The sequence below is a fragment of the Siphateles boraxobius genome, unplaced genomic scaffold (assembly GCF_051911475.1).
Source record: "Siphateles boraxobius isolate OS27281-9 unplaced genomic scaffold, OSU_SipBor_1 42, whole genome shotgun sequence".
Lineage (NCBI taxonomy): Eukaryota > Metazoa > Chordata > Actinopteri > Cypriniformes > Leuciscidae > Siphateles > Siphateles boraxobius.
In genome coordinates, this window is record NW_027509053.1 from 1250973 (window position 1) to 1270746 (window position 19774).

General features: G+C 45.0%; 6 non-coding genes across 6 annotated transcripts; 2 read left to right on the forward strand and 4 right to left on the reverse strand.

The window, feature by feature from the left end:
* Positions 1 to 454: 454 nt before the first annotated feature.
* Positions 455 to 537, forward strand: trnal-cag (transfer RNA leucine (anticodon CAG)). Its single transcript has one exon. It is a non-coding gene; the product is annotated as a tRNA-Leu (tRNA).
* An 8029-nt stretch (positions 538 to 8566) lies between these two features.
* On the reverse strand, positions 8567 to 8639 carry trnav-aac (transfer RNA valine (anticodon AAC)). Its single transcript has one exon. It is a non-coding gene; the product is annotated as a tRNA-Val (tRNA).
* A 1603-nt stretch (positions 8640 to 10242) lies between these two features.
* Positions 10243 to 10315, reverse strand: trnav-aac (transfer RNA valine (anticodon AAC)). Its single transcript has one exon. It is a non-coding gene; the product is annotated as a tRNA-Val (tRNA).
* A 4633-nt stretch (positions 10316 to 14948) lies between these two features.
* trnav-cac (transfer RNA valine (anticodon CAC)) lies at positions 14949 to 15021 on the reverse strand. Its single transcript has one exon. It is a non-coding gene; the product is annotated as a tRNA-Val (tRNA).
* A 1984-nt stretch (positions 15022 to 17005) lies between these two features.
* trnav-cac (transfer RNA valine (anticodon CAC)) lies at positions 17006 to 17078 on the forward strand. The gene has a single exon. It is a non-coding gene; the product is annotated as a tRNA-Val (tRNA).
* Positions 17079 to 17265: 187 nt separating this feature from the next.
* trnav-cac (transfer RNA valine (anticodon CAC)) lies at positions 17266 to 17338 on the reverse strand. Its single transcript has one exon. It is a non-coding gene; the product is annotated as a tRNA-Val (tRNA).
* Positions 17339 to 19774: the final 2436 nt, after the last annotated feature.

Genomic DNA, 19774 nt, shown 5'->3' on the forward strand with positions numbered 1-19774 from the left:
TGACACAAGATTCAAGGAATGTCATGTAAAACATTACATTAGCATTAACAAGACATGCCATTAGAATGAAAGAATGATATAAGCCTTAACAAAACATTGTAACAACACTGACACATATGACATGAATATGAGAGTAATACTATTACTGCATTTGTTCAACATTAGTCTTAAAAAAACACTGGATTTCAATTACAGTGCATATGAAGAAATGGACATAGGCATAAAAGGGAATACAGAAAGCAGCTCCTTTATTTGCACGGTCCCGTGTATCAAAAAGCACCATTCTGCCCCGTGTGAGGCTCGAACTCATGACCTTCAGATTATGAGACTGCCGCGCTGCCTAACTGCGCCAATGAGGCTTGTGCTGTGACTTTGGTGAGCGGTGAAGCCCTAGATTCTAGATCATCTGCCATTCCGTGTAGGTGCAAAAATGCTGCTCACCACCAGCCGTCATGTCAGGATGACCGAGCGGTCTAAGGTGCTGCGATCAGGTCGCAGTCTCCCCTGGAGGCGTGGGTTCGAATCCCACTTCTGACAAACCTAACCTTTGGCTGCGGGCTCAAGCTAGAGTCTTTAACCCTCTGGCAAGTTTATCCAGAAATGCAGTAATGTTGACAAAGCACTGCAATTCAGTTCATGCTAGAATTAACCAAACATTGAAGTAACACTGACCTGCAGTACATGACCTTTATAGTAACACTTTAGTGCAATGTATGGGATTCTATGGCACTTGGAATTTCAAGTAATGGCATTTCAGAAAAAATGGACATGTTGATTGAATCGGATTCAACGGAATTTCACGAAATAACATGTTGTGATGTTTACCGGAAGAAGATGCAGTAGAATTTCATGGCAAGGATTCTTGAAATTTCTTGGAATGAAATGTCATGGGTCTGGGGGCATGGGGTGGAGTGTCATGACACAAGATTCAAGGAATGTCATGTAAAACATTACATTAGCATTAACAAGACATGCCATTAGAATGAAAGAATGATATAAGCCTTAGCAAAACATTGTAACAACACTGACACATATGACATGAATATGAGAGTAATACTATTACTGCATTTGTTCAACATTAGTCTTAAAAAAACACTGGATTTCAATTACAGTGCATATGAAGAAATGGACAAAGGCATAAAAGGGAATACAGAAAGCAGCTCCTTTATTTACACGTTCCCGTGTATCAAAAAGCACCATTCTGCCCCGTGTGAGGCTCGAACTCACTACCTTCAGATTATGAGACTGCCGCGCTGCCTAACAGCGCAAACGAGGCATGTACTGTGACTCGGGTGAGCGGTGAAGCCCTAGATTCCGAGCGGTCTAAGGCGCTGCGTTCAGGTCGCAGTCTCCCCTGGAGGCATGGGTTCGAATCCCACTTCTGACAAACCTAACCTTTGGCTACGGGCTCAAGCTAGAGTCTTTAACCCTCTGGCAAGTTTATCCCGAAATGCAGTAATGTTGACAAAGCACTGCAATTCAGTTCATGCTAGAATTAAGAGAGGAACATTTCACACCTTCAAAACATCCATTCACTCAACATCCCCACCCCCACTGCCTCAAATCTCTGAATCTCCCAGTGCAAATTTTTTTGTTTTGTTTACATAAATAAACATAATTCTCAAATACCTGCAACATTATCTACATACATATCTATAAATAATGATGACATTGAATTAAATGATTAGGATTAGAATTATTACATCATGCAAAGGTGACAAAAGCACACTCACCCTTTGATACTCATTATGCCACTTCTTCTGTCGAGGAGCTGGCCTGTTACCCTCATTTGATGGCCAAACTCCTGTGCTGGCAAACTTTTTTAGCCTTGCAATCCAGTCAGTATCTGACATGGCTTTATGGGATTTTTTGCCAGACATTTTTTTTGTTGGGGGGCTAACGGTTAGGTTATATCGAACAAAACTACTATCAATAAAAATGATTTCTTAAAAAAAGCACACACGATATTTACAATTATAATATATATATACAATTATATACAAATATAAAATGACATTGTCCGAAAATACCGTTAAAGTGACCGGAAAATATGTTTCGCAGTCCTCCGTTAAAATGATGCTGCCTGACCTCCGTGACAGTGATGCTCGACGTCTGAACTTTTTGCCCTCTGACACGCCCCACAGGATATGTTATTACTTCGTACACCTTCGGCTCAGTTTGTCAACTTGATTGACACTTGGCTAGCTTCCTGACTCCTCCTCCTAGCGGTGTTAAGCGTAAACGTGCCATCAACATTTCCTTGTACTCTGATTGGTCAAATGTCGAAAATGTTAAGGAAAAAGTCAAGAATGGCCCCCTCTGATTGGCTGAAAATTTTATAATGTCAAGAATGGCACTCTCTAATTGGCTGCAAATGTTATAGCGCGTCGACGTGATTGGCTGTGGCGTTCAACATTGTTCAACATTATCCCCGTTTTGACGGACTATCCTTCGGCAGCTGGCGTTCAGGTCGCAGTCTCCATTGGAGGCGTGGGTTTGAATCCAACTTCTGACAAACCTAACCTTTGGCTGCGGGCTCAAGCTAGAGTCTTTAACCCTCTTGCAAGTTTATCCAGAAATGCAGTAATGTTGACAAAGCACTGCAATTCAGTTCAGAATTTTAAGTCCTGACATTTCAGAAAAATTGTAAAGCAAACGTGTTATCCACCACACTACGGAAACCTATTGATGAGACGCATGTGCTTTTTAGAAGATGGCTGCTTCCCATAGTCTGCCCTGCAAGCAGTGTGAGAGTCTGTAAATTCCACAAACAACAGAACAGAGGTCATTCAGCATGGCAGTCTGCCTACAGCTCCTTGGTACGATGGCCTTCACTTGTCTCAAAAGTAATGGTTTTGTAGCGAATTGCAGGATTACAGCGAAACACAGGAAACCTCAATGGTCATTTGTTTTATTTTTGTCCTTTTCTAAAGAGATTAAACCACAAACATCCCTGCAAGTGTACAGACCTGCTCAACAGAAAATCACATACATTATTTTTGCAAAAACCACCCACAGTTTCCGCCCAGTTTCGAACTGGGGACCTTCTGCGTGTGAGGGGAACGTGATAACCATTACACTATGGAAACACATCTTCAAGATTCGGACATAAATCATTAGGTGCACGCTTTTTAAAAAGCGTATAAAGGAAATGAGCGCTACACCCACCTAGCGTGGCAAACAGTTTAAATCTTCTTTCAGAAGAAAGAAACTGCTGTTTCTGCTCGGTTTCGAACCGCGGACCTTACGCACGTTAGGCGAACGTGATGACCACTACACTACAGAAACCTATTGATGAGGTGCATGTGCTTTTAAGAAGATGGATCCTTCCCATAATATGCCCTGCAAGCATTGTGACAGTCTGTAAATTCCACAAACAACAGAACAGAGGTCAATGAAGTGTACTGACCTGCTCAACAGAAAATCGCATACGAATTTTTCGAACTGGAGACCTTTCGCGTGTGAGGCGAACGTGATAACCACTACACTACGGAAACACGTCTTCAGGTTGCAGACATAAATCTTTAGGTGCACGCTTGTTAAATAGCATATAAAGGAAATGAGCGCTACACCCACCTAGCGTGGCAAACAGTTTAAATTTTCTGTCAGAATCCAACCGCTGCTTCTGCTCGGTTTCGAACAGAGGACCTTTCACGTTAGGTGAACGTGATGACCACTACACTACAGAAACCTATTGATGAGATCATTCGGCATGGCAGTCTGCCTACAGCTCCTTGGTACGATGGCCTTCACCTGTCTCAAAAGTAAGGGTTTTGTAGCTAATTGCAGCATTTATGTCTAAAGTGCCTCCACTTGGGAGATCCAGTCCTTTACTGCTGCCAAAAGATCAGTACAAAAGTTTTGCTGCAGCAAACGAGTTACAGGAGGAGCTGGCCAGGGTCCCCGGACAACTGTTTTAACGACAGCTTGAGCAAAATGCAATGCGTTGGTAGGTAATCGAACTCAGGTCAACTGCTTGGAAGGCAGCTATGCTCACCACTATACCACCAACGCAAGACCGTTGGATGTAGGCTGGAAGCCCTGTTGTGCGGTCAGCAAAGACATTTTGCAATACATTAGCAGCTGGCAGGTGCAGATTAACTGAAACTCTCTTTGTTTGGACCTGGCACTTGCAGTTGCATGAACTTATTGACTTGACCTACCAGGCTCCATATTAAAAAACAAGGTCTCTAATTTAATAATGTAACACGTTTTATACAGACACTTCATATTTGACACATGACGCCGTTCCTGGAAGTCGCTCTGATCGGGTACATCTACCGGTCTCTACAACTCCTCGTTAGTATAGTCGAGGTATAGTATAGTAGTATAGTATAGTATTTTTAGAAGATGGCTCCTTCCCATAATCTGCCCTGCAAGCAGTGTGACAGTCTTTAAATTCCACAAACAACAGTATAGAGGTCATTCGGCATGGCAGTCTACCTACAGCTCCTTGGTACGATGGCCTCCATCTGTCTCAAAAGTAAGGGTTTAGTAGCAAATTGCAGCATTTATATTTAAAATGCCTCCACTTGTTTCCGCCGGATTTAGAACTGAGAACCTTTCGCGTGTAAAGCGAACATGATAACCACTACACTACGGAAACTTGATTTGTATGTCAGTCCCATACATAACATTAAATGCATAAACCTGTTTCTGTCTTGTCTCATGAACTCTACCTGCTGCTCTGAGGTGGATGGATGTCTGGACTGTCCGGTGGTGTAATTACGTTCTCAAGCCTGCTCTTTCTCTTTCTGCTATTCTGTTTTGCTTTCTTCCAGTAGGCCCTCTTTCTTCTTTTCTCTCTCTCACTCATATCTGCCACTGTCTTCACCTTTCCTTGTGACCTGAGCCTGTGCCATGCCTCTCTCTGCTTCTCCAAACATGCTGCCCTTCTTTCAGGATCTGAGTCACGACGAGCCCTGTATCTCCGCTGTCTCTCAGCTGCGGAGACCTATTTAAATTGATCATTTTTAAAAGTAAAATAATATATCTACATACATAATATATATATATATACACACATGTTCAGTCCATATAAATAACATAGAAACAATTATTGATCATGATATGCCATAGAGCACTGATGTAACTTAGTTGAAAGATAGTTGACCGTAACTTAGTTGACCATAACTTAGTTGACAATTTCCATGTTTCTTCCCCATAACAGAAATGGTGGACCTAGCCTAGCTAACCACATGTCATTTTTTTGAGCAGGTTAATGTAAGAATTCAACACAAAATTTCATTATAATAAATACAACTTTTTAGCCATGACAATGTACATAACATAGTTGATGGTTAATAATACGGCCGTTGACAATATGCTTTTCTACATCAAATATTGAAAAAACTGAGAGGAGACTCACCATGGTGTGTTTGAAATGGCCTCCACAGAGGAAAATGACATCACATGGTGCTGGTCACATGGTCTTGGGACAAACCATTTTTGAGTTGCTGGGGGAGGTTTTGTTTGTAACATAGTTGACCAACATTTTGTGGACACGAATAAATTAATATATTTTAAGTATTTAAATAAATAACTTATATTTAAAACTATTATTTTCCTTTAATATTAAGACTTTTGTAAAAGATTGCAAAAATAATCGATTTATTTTAATGATTTTAATGGATATTTTTGGACCCTCACCTTTCTCACATTGAAATCGGACATGGACAAAACTGTACATTTAGGGCCATAATGACACATTTTAAGCAAAATAAAGAATATATTGCACATATTGTCTGTGTGATGTTATTTCATGAAGTAAGTTTACACATAAAATGCAATTTGTTTGAAGAAATTTGATTGAATAAGTGTATAAGTATATTTAACATCAGTGGACATGCAGTGTACCCTAAATTATAGAATCACCCACCTGTTACTAGCTACTTGCAAGATATTAGCCACTGGAACTGCTCTCTTCATCAAAGAATTTGGATGAAAACAGAGATGGAGTCCATGGGGCTCTGGCCAGGATCACACCCAGTAAGACACCTAATGAATATGGTCTCCTTGTGGCGCTATCCACCTCAGCCTGAGCTTATAGAGACAAACATGGGCCTTCCGTCACCAAAGTACTTCCAGCTCCATCCCTTTTTCATTTGGAAACCTGAGCACAGTATAAAAGAAAGGCTTAGAAACAACTACATCCTGCCCTGTCTCTACAGCTGTCCAAATCCTCATGTTGTGTCCTCAGGTGTGGGAAGACCCCGAGTGATCCTTGGCACTAGTGGGCAATATTACATCCTTGCTTCACGTCTGTGCTGTAAGGCATGTAAAAAATACTGGTTCGCTGATAAACCTCAGTGGGTGGACATGCTACCACAGCGATTCAGAAACATCTTGCCAACCTTCCTCACCCATAAGAAGGCAATCTGTAAAACTGTGATGGATGAACTGAGGCGCTCTGGAAAATCCCCTAATGACATGGCCAACCAGCTGTCTGAGGTGCTTCACCTTAAGTTTGAAAGAGCCCATCTGGCTTACCTTCTCATTGTGCAGAACGTCAGGGATGCTGAAGCAGGGCTGTATGGCCAGGAAACCATCACAGGAGCATTGAGGAAGGATGACACACCTGCTTCGTTTGGGGGTTACGAAGATACTGATGGGTGGCATGGGGTGTCTGTGTCTGCACATTATCTGGTGGAGTGCCTGCTTCAGGAATATCACCGGCAAGAGGCCGCTCTCACTCAGCTCCTTCAAGGAACTTTTGGACAGGTGTTCAGATCAGATCACACACGCAAAGTTGCTAAAAAAGTGACCCTCTCATCTGGCACAATGTCATCCTACGCTGTGATGAACGAGAACTGGATGATCCTGTCCTGGGTGATGCTGCAGTCTGAGAGTGAGCAATCCTTGACGTCAATGTACTGTGGGATGGCCAATCGCAACAGTGCTGCTGGCATATAGGGGTGGTGATGTCGCAGTGGATAATACACATGCCTTTGGTGTGAGAGACCGGGGTTCGAATCCACTGCGAGACACCAATGTGTCCCTGAGCAAGACACTTAACCCCTAGTTGCTCCAGAGGCGTGGGAAATATAGCAATTGTAAGTCGCTTTGGATAAAAGCGTCAGATAAATCTTGTTCTATAACCAAGATGGCGCCGCAGATGGCTGCCTCGGTGTGGAGCTCTCCATACCCAAGGCCAAGTACCAGTGGGTGGACAGGTAAGAATAATCACATTTCATCACACATCACATCAAGATGTGTAAGCAAAGGTAATGAATACATTAAAATGTATTTCCCTTTTATGTACTTAGGGACTGCTGTGCTGCTTTCAGAGTGATGGACCCAGGACAGTATGAGCACCAGCAGTGGGAAGCTTGGAGGACCACTGAAGCTACTGTGGCAGAGGTTACATCAGGAAACCTCAAGAATGTAAATGCCGCTTGCCAGAAGTACAATGAGGACATGGTGGTTAAACTAGACTTGTTTAACTGTATGCGGCGATTCACCAGGGAATGTGTTTCGGAGCACCATCCTCTGTATAGCTCGTTCTGCCAGTTCCTCTCTTCTGCCTTCTCTGTAGTAGATCAGAGTGACCTGGAGAAACTGAGGAACGCATACAAGTTCTGTGGAACTGAGCCTGCTAATCCCACAAAGCAGCACATCAGAGCGCACTGCAGGACAAAAGTGCCACATCCTAGAGAGCTGGTCCAAAGAGTGGAAGAAGTACTTCACCATTTCCATCTTGAAAAGGATCCCAACAACATCTTCCTTTTTAAACCCTCAATGCTAAAATTGTGGTGGATTCAGCGTATCCACATCCTTAGAGGCTGCCTGAGTGACCCTGAGGTGGAGGAAGGAATCCTCTACAGACATGGTGGAACGCTACAACTGAATCATGTCAAGGGTGAAGGAGCTGCTATGGCCATCTGGATCCCTGTCAGAGGCACTTCACAGCAAGAGGGGTTTCATTTCCACCAGGCTCAGTGGGTAACGGGTAATCGCGTCTCTCCTGAGCTGTTCCAGGCGCAGGGTATGACTGGTGTCGCACGCTGGAATTATCAGCGGCTGGTGGACCTGAAACAGCCTGGGCTTGTCTTACCTGGAGTGTTTGACCCTGTTTTGATGTTGGAGTTAAACAGGGCATCTATAAGAGTGACTGGGCAACCCAAATATCCAGCCTTCCACATCTCCAGCTGGGACACAAGAGAGAGGTTTGGCCTACAATATGTGGAGCCAGGCTGTCGACCTGTGCCTCTTGACTTTGACAAACACAAAAGCAGGAAGACAGACCTAGGGATGCAAGATGCGTCTTCATCTGGCACTCAGTTCTCATTTCCATCTCAGGTAAGCCTTTAAAGTTCTTTGATAACAGACTTTTTATTAAAAAACAAATACTTTATAATTCTCGCTCGCATATTACACTAATTTTGCTGAATTTCAGAAATGCTTAGAGGATTCCTCTTCTGCTGAGACCGCTCTTGCTGCTGAACCAGAGGCCACCCCCCAGACTTTCATTTTTCAATGTTTTTCTACTCCGAGTGCTGTGACAGTGAAGGAAAAAACATCTGAGGAGTTTCTTTTAGATGCAGGTAATTATATTATTCTGTTATACTGTTTCTGCTCGGTTTCGAACCGAGGACCTTTCGCGTGTTAGGCGAATGTGATGACCACTACACTACAGAAACCTATTGTTGAGATGGTTGTGCTTTTTAGAAGATGGCTCCTTCCCATAATCTGCCCTGCAAGCAGTGTGACAGTCTGTAAATTTCACAAACAACAGAACAGAGGTCATTCGGCACACACCTAGTGTCATTGGGCATGGCAGTCTGCCTACAGCTCCTTGGTACGATGGCCTTCACCTGTCTTAAAAGTAAGGGTTTTGTAGCGAATTGCAGCATTTAGATTTAACATGCCTCGACTTGTTTCCACCCAATTTTGAACTGAGGACCTTTTGCATGTAAAGCGAACGTGATAACCACTACACTACGGAAACTTGGTTTGGATCTCATTCCCACCTCTTCTAGCGAAGCGACTTTTCGCGTGTGAGGCGAACGTGATAACCACTACACTACAAACACGTCTTCAGGTTGCAGACATAAATCTTTAGGTGCACGCTAATTAAAAAGCATATAAAGGAAATGAGCGGTGCACCCACCTAGCGTGGCAAACGGTTTAAATTTTCTGTCAGAATCCAACCACTGTTTCGAACCAAGGACCTTTCGCGTGTTAGGCGAACGTGATAACCAACACACTACAGAAACCTATTGATGGTTTATGTGCTTTTTAGAAAATGCCTCCTTCCCATAATCTGCTCTGCAAGCAGTGTGACAGTCTGTAAATTTCACAAACAACAGAACAGAGGTCATTCGGCACACACCTAGTGTCATTGGGCATGGCAGTCTGCCTACAGCTCCTTGGTACGATGGCCTTCACCTGTCTTAAAAGTAAGGGTTTTGTAGCGAATTGCAGCATTTATATTTAACATGCCTCCACTTGTTTCCACCCAGTTTTGAACTGAGGACCTGTCGCGTGTAAAGCGAACGTGATATCATGGCATGTGCTTTTTAGAAGATGGCTCCTTCCCATAATCTGCTCTGCAAGCAGTGTGACAGTCTGTGAATTCCACAAACAACAGAACAGAGGTTATTCGGCATGGCAATCTCCCTACAGCTCCTTGGTACGATGGCCTTCACCTGTCTCAAAAGCATGGGTTTTGTAGCGAATTGGAGCAGTAAATTTAAAATGCCTCCACTTGTTTTCCGCCCAGTTTTGAACTGAGGACCTTTCGCGTGTAAAGCAAACGTCATAACCACTACATTATGGAAACTTGATTTGGACGTCAGTCCCACCGCTTCTAGGGTACGCTTGTTCAAAAGCGACTGAAACTATAGACTGCCCAGTGTTTTTAACATGGCAAAAAGCTGCTAATTTTGTTGGCAGACTGAACATCTTATATTACTGTACAGGAAACCTCAATGGTCATTTGTTTTATTTTTGTCCTTTTCTAAGAGATTAAACCACAAACATCCCTGCAAGTGTACTGACCTGCTCAACAGAAAACCGCATACGAAATTTTTGCAAAAACCACCCACAGTTTCCGCCCAGTTTCGAATTGGGGACCTTTCGCGTGTGAGGCGAACGTGATAACCACTACACTACTGAAACACGTCTTCAGGTTGCAGACATAAATCTTTAGGTGCACGCTTATTAAAAAGCATATAAAGGAAATGATCGCTGCACCCACCTAGCGTGGCAAACAGTTAAAATTTTCTGTCAGAATCCAACCACTGTTTCTGCTCGGTTTCGAACCGAGGACCTTTCGCGTGTTAGGCGAACGTGATGACCACTACACTACAGAAACCTATTGATGAGGCACATGTGCTTTTCAGAAGATGGCTCCTCCCCATTTGGTGGTTCTAGATCGGTTCCAAATATGTGTTTCAGCAAAACGGTTCGAAGGAAACGCCCGATCGGCCCGAAACTGACGTATGCGTCCCGTCACGGGCCCCTGGGACGGGTTCTAGAGTTCCGCGTCCCTCTGACATTTTTTCGCGCTAATTGGCCACCAACAGACCCATGGAATAAGTTGCACGTGGGACGTCAAATAAACAGGGGCCAAAAGGGGTCGAAAGGTTGCAGCGGCCCCAAATTCGGCACGGCGGTAGTCCGGGGGCCCCCGGTTCTAGATCACGGGTTTGGTGGTTCTAGATCGGTTCTAAGTATGTGTTTCAGCAAAACGGTCAGAAGGAAACGCCCGATCGGCCCGAAACTGACGTATGCGTCTCGTCACGGGCCCCTGGGACGGGTTCTAGAGTTCCGCGTCCCTCTGAACTTTTTTCACGCTAATTGGCCACCAACAGCCCCATGGAATAAGTTGCACGTGGGACGTCAAAAAAACAGGGGCCAAAAGGGGTCGAAAGGTCGCAGCGGCCCCAAATTCGGCACGGCGGTGGTCCTGGGGCCCCCGGTTCTAGATCACGGGTTTGGTGGTTCTAGATCGGTTCCAAGTATGTGTTTCAGCCAAACGCTTTGAAGGAAACGCCCGATCGGCCCGAAACCGACAAGCGGGTCTCGTCACGGGCCCCGGGGACGGGTTCTAGAGTTCCGCGTCCCTCTGACCTTTTTTCGCGCTAATTGGCCACCAACAGCCCCATGGAATAAGTTGCACGTGAGACGTCAAATAAACAGTCGCCCTAATGGGTCAAAAGGTCGCAGGACCTCGAGATTGGTCACGGACGACCACCACGGGCCCCCGAATCGGGCCCCAGAGTATCGTGGCTCTAGATGCTTCCTGAGCCTAGCAGGCCGTCTAATCCTAACTGCTGAATTAACCCTTGCAGACACATGATCCCATAGAGATCAATGGGAGACAGAGAGGTGCATAAAAAATAGCTAAAAATAAACTTGGCATGTCTTGACCTAGCCCGCTCTGTCTGTCGCAGAGGGCCACGTGACGCAACTTTTTGTAGAGTTTGGGGCCCCTCGGACCCCCGGGGGCCGCGCGGGAGCCACTGACACGTGCAACTTATCCCATTCATTTTCATAGGCGCTTGGTGGACATCCCCACGCAACGGTCCCAATAGCCCCGAATGGCTCCGATTTTAAATCTGTGGCCCCTCAGGGTCCCCTCAGACGGTCCGCAAAGACTGGGGTCCGTAGTACCCCGTTAAGTGAGTTACAGTCAAAAACAGCATCCCATCTGTAACCTATTTGACGGGTGCCCTAAATGCTGTCCGTGGACAGTCCATTTTTAGGCTAATTATGCATAATTATTAGCTTTAATGTACATCAGTGTGTTGTATTGTGTCCCCTGTGTGGTGTACAGTAGGTTTCACCTCATAAAACCACTGTAATTATGAAATATGACCTGTTAATGCATTGACCACGGACAGCCTATTTGGACCCCGTCAAATAAGTTGCAGGTGGGACTTCACCACATGTGATGAAATCGCCTAATCATTACGGGGATTCACCCGCTGAAAATGTCTAAGTTAAAAACAGCATCCCACCTGTAGCTTATTCGACAGGGTCCAAATAGGCTGTTCATGGACAGTCCATATTTAGGCTAATTATGCATAATTAATAGCTTTAATGTACATCAGTGTGCTGTAGTGTGTCCCCAGTGTGGTTTACAGTAGGTTTGACCACATAAAACCATTGTAATTATGAGATATGACCTATTAATGCATTGACCACGGACAGCCTATTTGGACCCCGTCAAATAAGTTACAGGTGGGCCCTTACTTTGCCCACCTGTAACTTATTTGACAGGGTCCAAATAGGCTGTCTGTGGACAGTCCATTTTTAGGCTACAGTGGGCCCTTAATTTGCCCACCTGTAACTTATTTGACAGGGTCCAAATAGGCTGTTCGTGGACAGTCCATTTTTAGGCTAATTATGCATAATTGATAGCTTTGATGTTCATCAGTGTGTTGTATTGTGGCCCCTGTCTAGTGTACATTAGTTTTTACCTAATAAAACCATTGTAATTATGAAATATGACCTATTAATGCATTGACCACGGACAGCCTATTTGGACCCCGTCAAATAAGTTACAGGTGGGCCCTTACTTTGCCCACCTGTAACTTATTCGACAGGGTCCAAATAGGCTGTTCATGGACAGTCCTTATTTAGGCTAATTATGCATAATTAATAGCTTTAATGTACATCAGTGTGTTGTATTGTGTCCCCTGTGTGGTGTACAGTAGGTTTCACCTCATAAAACCACTGTAATTATGAAATATGACCTGTTAATGCATTGACCACGGACAGCCTATTTGGACCCCGTCAAAAAAGTTACAGGTGGGCCCTTACTTTGCCCACTTGTAACTTACTTGACAGAGTCCCTGTAAGCTGTCCATGGACATGCCATTTTAAGTCTAATAATGCATAGTTCTTCTGATGAGACACATAGGCCATTGGTGGCCACACAGGCGGTCAGTGGGATGAATAGGTCGTTCGTGGTCACATAGGTGCACAGTGGGATGAATAGGCTGTTCGTGGTCACACAGGCGGTTAGGGGGATGAATAGGCTGTCCGTGGTCACGGGGCGGGGCCACGGGCCGTCACTTAGATTAGCCGTGGACAGACGGGCCGTTCGTGGTCAAACAGGCCGTCAGTGGGACGAATAGGCTGTCCGTGGTCACTGGGCGGGGCCACGGGCCGTAACTTAGATAGTCACTTAGAGGCCGTTCGTGGATACATAGGCTGTCGGTGGGACGAATAGGCTGTCCGTTGTCACTGGGCGGTCGGTGGGATGAATAGGCCGTTCGTGGTCACATAGGTGGTCGGTGGGATGAATAGGCTGTTCGTGGTCACACAGGCGGTTAGGGGGACGAATAGGCTGTTCGTGTCAGTGGGCGGGGCCAGGGGCCGTCACCCGGGTTGGCCGTGGGTGAAAAGGCCGTTCGTGGTCACACAGGCGGTCGGTGGGACGAATAGGCTGTTCGTGTCAGTGGGCGTGGCCAGGGGGCTGTTCGCAGGTCACAGGTGGGACGGACGGGCGCTCCGTGGTCGGTAGGTGCGGTCAGGGAATTTCGCGAAAGGGCGGTCAGGGCGATGCGCGTGCGCTCCGTGGACGCCCGCCCGCAACCTTTTCGGCGCGCGTCGAATCGACTGAGGGCGGTCGGCGAGTCACCCCCTGTGGCCGACGCCCGTATCGCGAGCGAGGGGGCCGGATTTCGTCGGGTTCCCGAAAAATCACCTAGGGGGCGTCGCGCAGGGGTCCACTAGCCTCCTACCACGGACTACCTTTTAAGCTGTCCGCGGACCCCTTCCCTAACCCGGTGGCCTAAAGGGTGTAAGGGTTTTGTAGCGAATTGCATAATTTATATTTAACATGCCTCCACTTGTTTCCACCCAGTTTTGAACTGAGGACCTGTCGCGTGTAAAGTGAACGTGATAACCACTACACTACGGAAACTTGATTTGGACGCCAGTCCCACCTCTTCTAGGGTACGCTTGTTCAAAAGCGACTGAAACTATAGTCTGCCCAGTGTTTTAAACATGGCAAAAAGCTGCTAATTTTGTTGGCAGACCAAACATTTTTTATTACTGTACAGGAAACCTCAACGGTCATTTGTTTTATTTTTGACAGAAAATGTGCCTGCATCCCTGCAAGTGTACTGACCTGCTCAACAGAAAATCGCATATGAAATTTTTGCAAAAACCACCCACAGTTTCCGCCCAGTTTCGAATTGGGGACTTTTCGAGTGTGAGGCGAACGTGATAACCACTACACTACAAACACGTCTTCAGGTTGCAGACATAAATCTTTAGGTGCACAATTATTAAAAAGCATATAAAGGAAATGAGCGCTGCATCCACCTAGTGTGGCAAACAGTTTAAATTTTCTGTCAGAATCCAACCACTGTTTCTGCTCAGTTTCGAACCGAGGACCTTTCGCGTGTTAGGCGATCGTGATGACCACTACACTACAGAAACCTATTGATGGAGCATGTAGTTTTTAGAAGATGGCTCCTTCCCATAATCTGCTCTGCAAGCAGTGTGACAGTTTGTAAATTCCACAAACAACAGAACAGAGGTTATTCGGCATGGCAATCTGCCTACAGCTCCTTGGTACGATGGCCTTCACCTGTCTCAAAAGTAAGGGTTTTGTAGCGAATTGCAGCATTTATATTTAACATGCCTCCACTTGTTTCCACCCAGTTTTGAACTGAGGACCTTTCGCGTGTAAAGCAAACGTGATAACCACTACACTACGCAAACTTAATTTGGACGTCAGTCCCACCTCTTCTAGGGTACGCTTGTTCAAAAGCGACTGAAACTATAGACTGCCCAGTTTTTTAAACATGGCAAAAAGCTGCTAATTTTGTTGGCAGACCAAACATTTTTTATTACTATACAGGAAACCTCAATGGTCATTTCTTTTATTTTTGTCCTTTTCTAAAGAGATTAAACCACAAACATCCGTGCAAGTGTACTGAGCTGCTCAACAGAAAATCGCATACGAAATTTTTGCAAAAACCACCCAAAGTTTCCGCCCAGTTTCGAACTGGGGACCTTTCGCGTGTGAGGCGAATGTGATAACCACTACACTACGGAAACACGTCTTCAGGTGGCAGACATAAATCTTTAGGTGCACGCTTATTAAAAAGCATATAAAGGAAATGAGCGCTGCTACTACCTAGCGTTGCAAACAGTTAAAATTTTCTGTCAGAATCCAACCACTGTTTCTGCTCGGTTTCGAACCGAGGACCATTCGCGTGTTAGGCGAACGTGATGAATACTACACTACAGAAACCTATTGATGAGGCACATGTGCTTTTTAGAAGATGGCTCCTTCCCATAATCTGCTCTGCAAGCAGTGTGACAGTCTGTGAATTCCACAAACAACAGAACAGAGGTAATTCGGCATGGCAGTCTGCCTACAGCTCCTTGGTACGATGGCCTTCACCTGTCTCAAAAGTAAGGGTTTTGTAGCGAATTGCAGCATTTATATTTAAAATGCATCCACTTGTTTCCGCCTAGTTTTGAACTGAGGACCTTTCGCGTGTAAAGCAAACTTGATAACCACTACACTACGGAAACTTGATTTCAACGTCAGTCCCACCGCTTCTAGGGTACGCTTGTTCAAAAGCGACTGAAACTATAGACTGCCCAGTGTTTTTAACATGGCAAAAAGCTGCTAATTTTGTTGGCAGACCGAACATTTTATATTACTGTACAGGAAACTTCAATGGTCATTTGTTTTATTTTTGTCCTTTTCTAAGAGATTAAACCACAAACATCCCTGCAAGTGTACTGACCTGCTCAACAGAAAATCGCATACGAAATTTTTGCAAAAATCACCCACAGTTTCCGCCCAGTTTCGAACTGGGGACTTTTCGCGTGTGAAGTGAACGTGATAACCTCTACACTACAAACACGTCTTCAGGTGGTAGACATAAATCTTTAGGTGCACGCTTGTTAAAAAGCGTATAAAGGAAATGAGCGCTACACTCACCTAGCGTGGCAAACAGTATAAATTTTCTGTCAGAACCCAACCACTGTTTCTGCTCGGTTTCTAACTGAGGACCTTTCGCGTGTTAGCCGAATGTGATGACCACTACACTACAGAAACCTATTGATGAGACGGATGTGCTTTTTAGAAGATGGCTCCTTCCCATAATCTGCCCTGCAAGCAGTGTGACAGTCTGTAAATTCCACAAACAACAGAACAGAGGTCATTCGGCATGGTCTTCTGCCTACAGCTCCTTGGTACGATGGCCTTCACCTGTCTTAAAATTAAGGGTTTTGTATCGAATTGCAGCATTTATACTTAACATGCCTCCACTTGTTTCCGCCCAGTTTTGAACTGAAGACCTTTGCGTGTAAAACGAACGTGATATCATGGTATGTGCTTTTTAGTAGATGGCTCCTTCCCATAATCTGCTCTGCAAGTAATGTGACAGTCTGTGAATTCCACAAACAACAGAACAGAGGTCATTCGGCATGGAAGTCTGCCTACAGCTCCTTGGTACGATGGCCTTCACCTGTCTCAAAAGCAAGGGTTTTGTAGCGAATTGGAGCATTACATTTAAAATGCCTCCACTTGTTTCCGCCCAGTTTTGAACTGAGGACCTTTCGTGTGTAAAGCAAACGTGATAACCACTACACTACGGAAACTTGATTTGGACATTAGTCCCACCGCTTCTAGCGTACGCTTGTTCAAAAGCGACTGAAACTATAGACTGCCCAGTGTTTTTAACATGGCAAAATGCTGCTAATTTTGTTGGCAGACCGAACATTTTATATTACTGTACAGGAAACCTCAATGGTCATTTGTTTTATTTTTGTCCTTTTCTAAAGAGATTAAACCACAAACATCCCTGCAAGTGTACTGACCTGCTCAACAGAAAATCGCATACGAAATTTTTGCAAAAACCACCCACAGTTTCCGCCCACTTTCGAATTGGGGACCTTTCGCGTGTGAGGCGAACGTGATAACCAGCAATCATTTCATTTATATGCTTAGGTGCAGCGCTCATTTCCTTTATATGCTTTTTAATAAGCGTGCAGCTAAAGATTTATGTCTGCCACCTGAAGACGTGTTTCCGTAGTGTAGTGGTTATCACGTTCGCCTCACACGCGAATGGTCCCCAGTTCGAAACTGGGTGGAAACTGTGGGTGGTTTTTGCAAAAATTTCATATGCGATTTTCTGTTGAGCAGACCGAACATTTTATATTACTGTACAGGAAACCTCAATGGTCATTTGTTTTATTTTGACAAAAAATGTGCCTGCATCCCTGCAAGTGTACTGGACTGCTCAACAGAAAATCGCATATGAAATTTTTGCAAAAACCACCCACAGTTTCCGCCCAGTTTCGAACTGGGGACCTTTCGCGTGTGAGGCGAACATGATAACCACTACACTACGGAAACACGTCTTCAGGTGGCAGACATAAATCTTTAGGTGCACGCTTATAAAAAAGCATATAAAGGAAATGATCGCTGCACCCACCTAGAGTGGCAAACAGTTTAAATTTTCTGTCGGAATCCAACCACTGTATCTGCTCGGTTTCGAACCGAGGACCTTTCACGTGTTAGGCAAACGTGATGACCACTACACTACAGAAACCTATTGATGAGGCGCATGTGCTTTTTAGAATATGGCTCTGTTCCCATAATCTGCTCTGCAAGCAGTGTGACAGGTTGTAAATTCCACAAACAACAGAACAGAGGTCATTCGGCATGGCAGTCTGCCTACAGCTCCTTGGTACGATGATAAAAAATCTGATAAAAAATCACAAAGCCCATAATAAGAGCAACAAAAGAGATGAGAAACGGGGAAAAGAACAAGAGGTATTAAATTTATTTAAAGAAAAGGGAGCACAATTGATAAAAGAACTTAGAAAGAGAGTAGGGAAAAAAGAAAGCATAATAGAGACCCCAACCCCATATGCACCATCCTATGACTTGACTGGTAAACAGCTCCCACTAGTGACTGGAACAGTGGCTATAAAAGGCAAAGTGAATTTTGAAAATGAGAAGGAAGAAGAAATAAAGGTGAATCAGGACTGTAGAGGAGCAGACATGAGTGACCCTCTAATTTTATCAAGATGGGATGCTGTGAGCCATGAGGGGAGTCAGGGAAGTGCCTTAGACCTCAAACACCTGATTGACGCTCATGGAAGCCCTGCATTGTCTAACCCGTATTTCCATGCAAGTCAAGCTTTGCAGGAACTCAGAGGAAAGACGGGGAAGAAGGTGGAGGTTGACAGACAACGAGCCAGACTTGACCGGGAAGAAATAGAACGAGATATACGGATAACTAAAGAACAGATCGACCAAGAAGTTGAAGCCATGCGAAGACTCCTAAGAGACTCCATAGAAAGGGACCAACAGAGACTTCGGGAACATCAAAGACGAAGATCTAATTCAGCCAGCCCACACAGGGAATACAAGCATGTGTCTGGAACCCTCCTTTTAGAAGAAGCACCCCCAAGCGAACCACACTGGAGGAGAGGAGACAATTTGAGAGAGATACCAGCACGCAAACTGAGTCCATATAAAGATGAAGAGGAACAACTGGAAGAAGATCCCTTACAATGCCCCATCCTGATCAAAGGACATCAAGGACAGTACGTGCCATGGGCAGGACAAGATCTGGAGGGACTGATAGCCCGCCTCCCTGACCTACATGAAGGGGCTGGCAAATGGATCAGACTGCTGGAAGAAGAGACAATGGGAAAGATACTAGCCATTGGAGATATCAAGGCCCTGCTGGCAAAGAGCGTTGGAGGTGCAAAGACTAATGAAATCCTTAAAGCCTCTGGACTTGGAGCTGCAGTCATTTCGACCAGGATGGATGCCACACCATTGGACAGGCATAGAGCTGCACTATGGCGGGCTCTTCGAGAACATTATCAAACTCAGATGGATCCGAAGATGCTGAAAGGGGAACCAATAGGAGATGAGGAAAATCCAGTCACCTATGTTCAAAGACAGTCAAGAAAGTGGAAGCAAGAGCTGGAGAGATACCCTGAACGGGATCCAGTGATAACAGCACTGTTCAGATCCTCCATAATTGACGCCATGCCTCCCTCTGTAAAAGCCAAGCTGGAGGATGTGGTCGGGTTGGCCTCAAAGACATCACAGGAGTTCAGTGACCATGTGGCTCACGCAGTGGAACAGTACAGGAAGAATAAACTAAAGCTGAAGAATCAAGAAAGAGATTTTCAAAGAAAATTGACTCAGCTACAACTGGATGAACTGATTAACAAGAAGAAGAAAGTACAGGCTGCAGTAAAGGAAGTTGAAGATCAGTCTGCAGTGATGGCTGCTGTGAACATACCAAGTCAAGCGCCACAAGTCATACAGCAAGCTCCAGTCAACATGGGTCAGAATGTGCCAGTCAACGTGGGAAAACCCATAACAACCGAATGCACCTATCGTGATCTATCTTCCTGAACAACAAGACAACAGAAACAGAGCAATGTCAGCACCAGGAAGGGGAAGAGGAAGAGGAAGAGGAAGGACATACAGCAACCAACAGAGGAACATGGATCAACCTGGACACACCAAGAGAAATTGCCCAGTGAACCCATGGCCACAAGATGAGATGCAAGGCCAGATGCAACAACCTTGGCAGCAGAGATCCTTGAATCAGCAACACCAAGTATCAGGGCCAGTCAACCCATGGCGTGGCCCAGACCAAGGTTACTAGGGGTGCCCAGAGAATCCTACGGGGAGGAGTCAGCTGCCAATGCTGACCAAGAACCTATGCTGCGGGTTAAAATAGAGGACAAGATAATACCCATTATGCTTGACACAGGGGCAACATTCACATGGTTGAGCCAAAATTATGCCTCTCACCTA